Genomic DNA, 9093 nt, shown 5'->3' with positions numbered 1-9093 from the left:
TTGCGGTGGTTTTATGGCGCGGAAGTTCTAGGGTGCCAGGTTGCGGGGGTTCTGAGGTGCGGAGGTTTTGGGGTGCCATGGTGCGCACGGTGCTGACTCCCTGCGCACTAGGTTTAGAATAGTAGATGTTTACAGTTAAAAAAAAATAAATAAAATCGCGTGGATTCGACTGTGCTCGCCTTTTTATAGCAATTGGCAGCGCCGCCATTAGCGAAAATGACTTCGAAGCAGCGCAGTCGCGCCGCCGCAGGTCTGCCTTGCAAGAGCGAGAGAGATATATCGGATCTTGTTGCTCCAGCACCTTGTCTGGGCCTCCGCCAAAGAAAAAGAAAAAGACCGACATTTCGTTGCTGGCAGAGATCGCCCAGGAGCGTCTCGAACAACAAAAGGACCACCACGTTAGGCAGGAGAAGATGGTGCTGTGCAACCACAGCCGAAATAATTGCTATATCTTCATCATCCATTATAATAACCAAGAATTAATAGATCTTCCGCGCAAATTTAATGAACTTGTTATTGGCATCAGCTGTTTTTGATGGATGGTGGATGGTGGCAGTGTGAATCGGAGTTTCACATTTTTTGTCAAAAAATCCCACCATTCCCCCGGGATGGGCTCAGTGTGCAGAGCCTATTGGCGTTGGTTTTTGGATTTTATTCAAGCCCCAGAGCAAACCGAAGGCTGCTGCTTCGACCAAGATGGCGACTGCTCGGCGTGGCACCACACCCGCTGGCACGGCGATGCCCGCAGTGGAGGCCGTGGGCAACCCACCCGTCACTGGGCGCTTTGTGGGCGGGTACTGGCTGCGAAGTCTCAAGGCTGTGCCGTCCACGTCCACGTCCAGAACGCTGCGCGGCTGCGTGCCGCGCGCCGCTGGACCTCACATACGCAGTCTTTTGTATAGTTTAAATCGTTGCCCCTTTCAGTGTTCGAGTGCAAGTCTTGAGTTCCATCGAAGACTGCCTTGAATAAACGAGGAGGAATCTCCTCAAAGAATTCCACACCAGAACGAACGATGAACAAAAAGGAACGATGAACAAAAATGAATGATTAAGATGAACAAAAAGGAACGAACTAAAAGAACGACTTAGTTCACTGCATAAAAATGAACGAACGAACTTATTCAGTAAATTGAACGGTGTTTACCCAACACTAATTTATGTGCCACCAAAATTAAAAATTAAAACAAAATGGAAGTGGAAACACCAACGACGGTACCACAGCAAGAATTTACCATCAATTCGTATATTCTTCTTCATGAATCTTTAGATGCTGTTGCGTTTGCGGACGGAGAAAAGCTTAAGAGAACAGCTCTCAAGAAGGATAGTCGATTACGAGTGACGAAATTCCGCCATTAATGCAAAATACACCAGAAAAAAAATAGACCATGTAGGGCAGAGCATCAACGGTATTCTCTGTCTGATGGCTCTCGTCTTTTTTACGTTTGCTAATTTAATTATGGTTTAAGAACCCAAACACCAACATCTGCTACTCAAAGACAAAAAAGTGCAGAAGAGGAACTACAGGAGGGGAGGTTAAGGTCTAAATTGCAATCTCTATGAATATTGGTCAAGGGTCGCAAGAAAAGTTATTCAAAAACCTCTGCACAGGAAGAGTGAGCCGTGAAGAAAAGAAGACTGTGACAGAGTTTTGTGGGTCTATGGGAGGCCCATTAAAGGTGTATGTTCGGTAATAGACTTATTCAAATCCATGAGCAAGAATAAATATTTCTGCACAAACAACTCAAACAAGACTAATGGATGAGTCATGAGGGTCCAAGGCGCTCTCAAGAAGGATAGTCGATTGCGAGTGACAAAATGCACATGTCTATGTGCAGTGAAACGAAAGAGCCAGTTGTCCCCCTATGAAGTCGCATTAGAACCAAGTAGGAAAGTACATTGATAGTAAGTATTTTGAAAGGACATTGTGGCCATCAAGTCATACATACACACACAATACATTACATAAGTAAGTACACAAATGCCACGCTCGTTCACGACGCAACTGCCAAGATACGGAGGTTCTAGGATGCCAGGTTGCGGTGGTTTTATGGCGCGGAAGTTCTAGGGTGCCAGGTTGCGGGGGTTCTGAGGTGCGGAGGTTTTGGGGTGCCATGGTGCGCACGGTGCTGACTCCCTGCGCACTAGGTTTAGAATAGTAGATGTTTACAGTTAAAAAAAAATAAATAAAGTCGCGTGGATTCGACTGTGCTCGCCTTTTTATAGCAATTGGCAGCGCCGCCATTAGCGAAAATGACTTCGAAGCAGCGCAGTCGCGCCGCCGCAGGTCTGCCTTGCAAGAGCGAGAGAGATATATCGGCTGCCGCTTCATGTGTGAGATTTTGCATGCGCTTGCTGCTGAGTACAAAAAAAATACGTCAGCCGACAGCGCAGCCGCAGCTGCAGACTCGCTCGACTTTAACTGTAAATGCGAAGAAGGTGGAAAGCACGGAATAGCCGAGGAACTGCGGTTGTTTTTGGGAGTGCCCTCTGACAGGATTTACTGTTATTCGAAGCCACTGTAGGCAGACGCACAAGGCACTTTTGCTCATACAACAGTAGCATAAACAAACGAGTATCGTTCCAATTGCTCAATTTCTTTATTCCGTTGAATATTACTGGCTCGATAGAACATTTAGCCATGCCCACATAATTTTATCCGAATAATTAAACTATTCTCAACTTGACTGGCTTATTTTAAACACTTGTTTTTATTGCATTTTGCGTAAAAAGCGGTTTTAGCGAAACAAGTCAAACAAAAAGCAAGTAGCGAAATAGGTTAATCAAAACAAACGAAAAGGGAAATTCGTTCATATTGCTCAATTTTGATATTCCATTGAATAATGCTGGCAAACTAAATCTTTCAGCAATGCCCACATAATTTTATCCCATTGATGAATAAATTTTCTACACGATTGGATTGTTTTTAATCCCTGCTTTTATTGGATTTTGTGTAAAAAGAGGTTTGAACGGAAAAGTTCGACAAAAAAAGAGTCACTGTGATGCGTTTAGGCCTTGGAATACCCTATTTTGTTAATTTTATATGAAGATGAAACGTGATTTATTAAGAAATTTTCTCAAATTGATATTCCTTAGAAATATTCATGTACATTATTAGTATCTTGTATATATTTATGTCGATCCTGATACCTACTAAGCCTTGGAAGACAAACGTATTCACAGTTCTATAACATCCATTTCCCCCAGGGTATGTGTATTTATGTAAAATTTAAGTTTGCGCAGTGCTGGAAAGTTTCATCCGTCATTTCATACCAGCCAGTTATTGTCAGCTGACAGTGAAGCTAAACCGTTGGACCTTCAAAAAAGAATAACCAAACAACAAAAAAAGAAAGTTCCCGTTCGCTTCCTGATTCCCATTTTTAGAGGTTACTTTTAGCGTTTTAAGGCAGCGCCACTTGTCCGAGCAATCTCTGGACAATCGCATCGCTGGCGCTGCCTTTCGCTCCATCTGCGCGCGGGCCAGCCTCTTTGCATGCGCCGCCACCGAAGCGAGCGTGGAGTGTGCTCCATTTATTATACACTCAGACCACATCAAGCTCATAGATTTCCCCCCGGCAGCGGCAAGGCAAGCCTTGGCTTTCGACAGTGCAGTGGCAGGTTCTGCCTACTGTCTACCTTCTGGTCGTGCAGCTTCCTCCTCTGCCAACTCATGTGGTTGTGGCCTCCCTTGGCCCAAGTGCGGGCAATCTGTGTTGCAAATTTTGTCAATAAATTTTGGCTAAGAATGCCAAAACAAGCGGCCCCACTCGTCCGGGCCGGCCGGCCTGCCACATGGACATCATAACTGTTAAGATAAGATTGCTGCCTAGATGGCAATCCCGATCGGGACGGGACGGGACAGGACGGAACTCATAGATGCATTCAATTAGTTCTGATTTAAAACTAATTGAAAATGCGTCAAGCTGGAGGGGAGCCGCTACACCTGGCTCCTGGCTCTCTGCTGTCGAAAGGTGTTTAAGTTATTTGTCTTAAGTGCTGCCGGGAGGTGTGTTTGGATGTGCATGTGCGTGCCCATGCCCGTGCCCGTTCGCGATTGATCGCGATCGAAGCAGGCGGAAAACTAGATCAGCCAGTGGTCGGACCCTCATCTAATGAAGTAGTCTAATGTCTACTTAACTGCACAATTTTGACAAGTTTAATGCGCCAGGGGGATGGGCAGGGGATTTATGGGGTCTCCGCCATATAGATCGCCAAACAATTGACAATCCCAAAATAGGCAGCAGCGGCAGCGTGCCTTTTGTGCCGGCTAATTGTAATGCGAAATCATAACACGCCATAAAAACGACACAAAAGAAGGAGAGATGGGATCGTATCGCATTGGACCGGTTTTTTTTTGGGTCCTGTCTTTGAGCCCAAGAGCCCTCAGAGCCTAAGACGCCGCCCTGGCAGCTGGTCAATGGAAACAAAGCACTCTTTCTCTCTCTTTCCCTGATATTATAGAGAAGATGGCACTCTCTAACGTGGAGTAGCCGATCCCGATCCCGATCCCGAGCCATAAATCATGTTTCGAAACACGTTCTTCCTTAACGCGAACATAAAACATCTGTTGTTTGGTTCGCCTTGGATCTGGTTGCTCTTGCCCTCTGCCTCTGCCTCTGCCTCTTCCTCTGCCTGGCAGCTTTTTCTTGAAAGGACAAAAGGACTTAAGCTTGGGGCGCAAACTGGTTGGTTGCCAATTGTCCTGGCAAGACAACAGGCCACAGATAAATGTCGTGATCGACACGCAACATCGCCAGCTGCTGCTGCGGCTGCTGTCATGTCCTCGGCCAAGTTTTCAGTTAACCCATTGATGACATTGAGGAAGCTTATTAGCTGAGAAGGAGAGGAAACTACTGAATGAATCCCTAAGCCAATGATGGAGTTAGAGCCTCATTTATCCCCCGATCTATCCAACATTCTACTTAATGAAGGAAAAACTAAATAGTTGCATAGTTTTATGACCCTATTTATGCCTTGATGTATCCATGATCCCCAAGCTCACTTACCTTACAATCTATAAGAATCCAGGAAACTTCTTATGAATAAAGATCGATTTCTTATCTTTAAAATAAATTAAGAAATTTAAGTTAAAAGGAATCTCCATATGCCATATTCTGGTCAAAGAAAAGGTTCCCATAATGCTAAAATCTTTCCTAAAACTTATATTAGGGTAAGATAGTTTCAGGAAGCCAGAATTTTCTATAGATTGATATTGTCTTTTGTGCCAGAAATGTTATGAATGGATCAACATTCTTTCTTAATGAATTCTGATTAGTATATTCGACTTGCTATTTCATTAAGGTCTATATACAAGACCACTAAGATCTATTGTATGGATAGTTCATTATGGAAAAGATGACACACCAGTTCCTCATTTTTTCCCTTTTGTGGGGCAGCAATCATTAATGGGTTAAGTTCAAAAAATGGCTGCGGTCGCAGGATAATAGCTTCTGTTGCTGCTCCTGTTGATGATCCTGCTGCTGCTGACTCACCTTGGCACGTGGACTTAACGATCGCTCGACTGCAGCTGCTCTCGAGTCAAGTCGAAAACAAGCTCTCACCGAAGGAGCAAACGAAGATGAAGGCAGCTGCCAGCAATTTTCAATGTCCCAAATAGGACCAACCGTTTTCGTCTTCGTCTTTGTCTCCATCCCTTTCCGATTCAATGCGTCAGCAGATTAGCTTTCTGCTCCTGCGAGGAGGATGAAAGCAACACGTGTGCGATATGATTGTGATCCAGGATATCCAGGATATGCCCTATCCCTCTTGGCCCAACAGCCAACAGCCCCTCAGCCAACCCCATTTTTCTCGATCCCCGTAGCCTAGTTTAATTATTGTTTACCTTGCCTCAAGGTTACGGCTTTGTGATTATGCCCTACTTGATTATTATTTCATAATTTTGCCTTTCTTTTGTTTACGGTCGCTCTACTTTCGCTGGTAATACATAGAGCAGCATGTCCTGGCATGCAGCCCAGTCGTAGCAGTAGAGCAGGGCGCAATCCTGCTGCCCTTGAGCTAAGCAAAGCAAACGATCCCTTATCCTTTTGCCCCTACTGCCAAAAAACCACGGCCAACCCCAAATTCAAAGGAAACCCAGATATGAAGTTTAGATGTGGCATTGAATACCCCCGAATACCCTTGAGAATGGAGTGAAAACTGTTTTTATAACGACTGTTCCTTTGATTGATCCTTTGATGAGGTAAACCGATTCCAAGGAAATTATCACAGGAATTCCGTTTCAATATTTAATTAGGATATTTGAAAAGGCAGAAAGAAGGAGAAATGATGATGGTACGATCTTCCAAGCTCCTGCAAGTACGTATGTATGTACATATATGTAAATGGGTTTTGTTAAATGGCACCCCTTTGTTTTAGGGTATAATAATTACGCACTCGATCTCGCGAGCACTCTCCACGATGCGATAGTCATCTCCTGCGAGTGCTACGCATAATCCTTTGACAGAGTCCACTGTCCGGAAGTCTAACTGCGCATTCCTTTCCTAACATCCTTCCGCGACCTGGAATAAGTCGAAATTTGGTACAATTATTGCGCCTTATTTTGGTCTAACAGCGATGCTGTTTGGTTTGGGGTTGGTTTTGGACCAAAGAATCAAACAGTCGTCTACACTGAGGACAATTAGGAGTACTCTGAATGACTTCAAGAAAGCTTTTAAGAAATATCTTGTGCAACTTTATTTTTAGCCCTTTCCCAAATCGTAAATATCTTCCAGGAAACTGTTGGAAGCATCCCGGAATTCATCAAAGTTTATCTTCAGTGCAGTGCAAAAAAGCCTTCCAAATTTAAGACACTCCACCAACTGTTTGGATTAGGAAAAACTGTACCGAAAATCGCTCAAAAGCGCGTAAAACTTTTGCTTTTGAAAAGCCATCAGCAATTGAGAGAACTACGCATTTGATTTGATCCGGGAATGTGTGTGAGCCGTACGTACGAGTATATTGTTGTATAAATAATTTATGCAACCCCAACGCACAATGCCAGCAAAAAGAAGGAAATGGGGTGGCCTTTGTGGCCCTCCCTTTCTGGGGTAGTTCAAGTTGGAACATTTTTTGAATGAGAGATGAGGCAGGAAGGAAGAAAGGAAGAAAGGAGATGAAGGCAGGATAGGACAGTGGATACCAGAAATCTGTTGCGTAGTCCCTGCTACTGCTCCCTTGTGGAATTGCGTCGCTTGGGATTCTCACGCTGGATTTTCTTCCTTGTCCTTGTCCTTGCCCTTGTCCTTGTCGTTGTCCCTGTCCTTGTTGGGTTTTTGATTTGGGTTGCGCCTTTGTGGGCATAATTATGCTTCGCTTCGCTTCGCTCTGGTCTGCCCCTCACAAACCAAACCCAAATGCATTCTCATTCAAATCCATTGCAGTGCAACATTCCAGCAGTTCTCATATCGCATTTCCGCTTAATTGTCTTCGATTGTAGCCGAATGGGAATAAGATCCAATGGAGGGAGGTAGATGATCGCGATTTATCCAAAACCAAAGCTCTCTCTGGTAGGCAGGGCAGCTGGTGTGTCTCCTTTATTTTTGCCAAGTTTATGCGAATCGCTCGAAAACGCATAAACATATCAAATTACGACGATCGACGATCGCAGTTTGTAAAAACCGGAAGTTTTTAAATCTCAGCAGTCCAAAAGGAAAGAGAAGAGGATAACCGAAACAAAAGCCAAGACAAGATCATCGGCGGCATTTTCTCTTTTCTTGTCTTTTCACTGCCTTATTTCTTTTAATTCCCAAAAACAAAATCTTCATAAATTTCGACATTTTTTCTTAATGATGATGCACTGCAGCCTCCGCCGAAGCATCAACCTCTGGGCTCCGCGTTGCCCTTGAGTGGTCCCACACACGAGAAACAAAAAAGGATCTCTTCGTGGCGATCTTGAACTTTTCTCAGCTCCATCTGCATACTCGTACGTACGCGTACATACCCATTTCGATCGCTTGATTTGCTTTCAAGTTAGTGCAAATACAATTTCTGTTACATTTTTGTCGAGCTGGTGCTTTGTTTTTGTTGAACAAACACAGAGGCACAGGCGATCGAGGCGATCGCACAGCAAACAGCAAGATCAGCATCGGCCAGATCGGAGATTGCAGATTGCAGCAGAGAGTCCGCGTAGGATGGGGGAAAAACTGCCAGGCCAGGCATGGGTCAAGTTCATTGACGCCCTCGATGAACGATGCCAGTAATGGGCGACGACTGATCGTTTTGGATTGATCAGCGCTCATAGGAGCAGTGGAGTGATGTACAGAAAATCTATAGCTAATCCTCGAAATTACCTATAGGTCTAAAAATGAACTGATCTCAGTGTTTATTCTTCTACTTCTCTCTTCGATGCTTAGAGTTTTAAACATCCAAGGATCTGCTAAAGAGTCCTCTTTACTATAGAGAAAACAACTGAAATCCTTTCTCAGACAAACCCTATCTAACCCTTATATCTAAACTGAAGAAATTGCAAAGAATTTGTCGTTTGAAAGACCTACTCCCCTAGTAACTGAACTTCAAATATTATCTTGATTGAGAAAACTTATCAGGAATGATCCCTGATCGATTTGCTCTATGATGGAAAATTACAAGAATGGGAAAAACATTTAGACTATAGGGATAAAGACAATAAAAAGTATAAGCTCTACAATTTCACTAATCTAACTTTGGTTACATCTCTCTAATTCTAATATAATACCTAATCTAGATCAAAATAAATAACAAATGGTATGGTATATCATGAAATTCATGTTAATATCCTTAACTGATCTTGCCAAAATGTAGTCAAAATCCTTAACTGATCTTTCCCAGTGCAAGCTCCAGCCTTTTGGTGATCACCCCTGAAGCTTCAGTCTCTAACTAATCATGGTTGAAATCCCCAACTGATCTTGCTCATTTTCAGCCTGAAACGATCAGAGATCGCGGCCAAGGTTGTATGTAGTCCTCCCCTTTCAAGCTCGTCTCCTTTTTCCCGCTGATTTAGTCGGCTTATCCATCTGCTTACAATGCAAATCCATCATGCTTTGCTGCTTTGTTGCTTTGTTGCTGAACTACTGTAAGATTTCGCGCTTCGATCTGCTCATGAGCATAAGTGATCATGCC

Source organism: Drosophila pseudoobscura, chromosome 2, assembly GCF_009870125.1.
Source record: "Drosophila pseudoobscura strain MV-25-SWS-2005 chromosome 2, UCI_Dpse_MV25, whole genome shotgun sequence".
In the NCBI taxonomy this organism is placed as follows: domain Eukaryota; kingdom Metazoa; phylum Arthropoda; class Insecta; order Diptera; family Drosophilidae; genus Drosophila; species Drosophila pseudoobscura.
The sequence above is the reverse complement of the archived record's forward strand: the minus strand, read 5'-3'. Positions refer to the sequence as shown.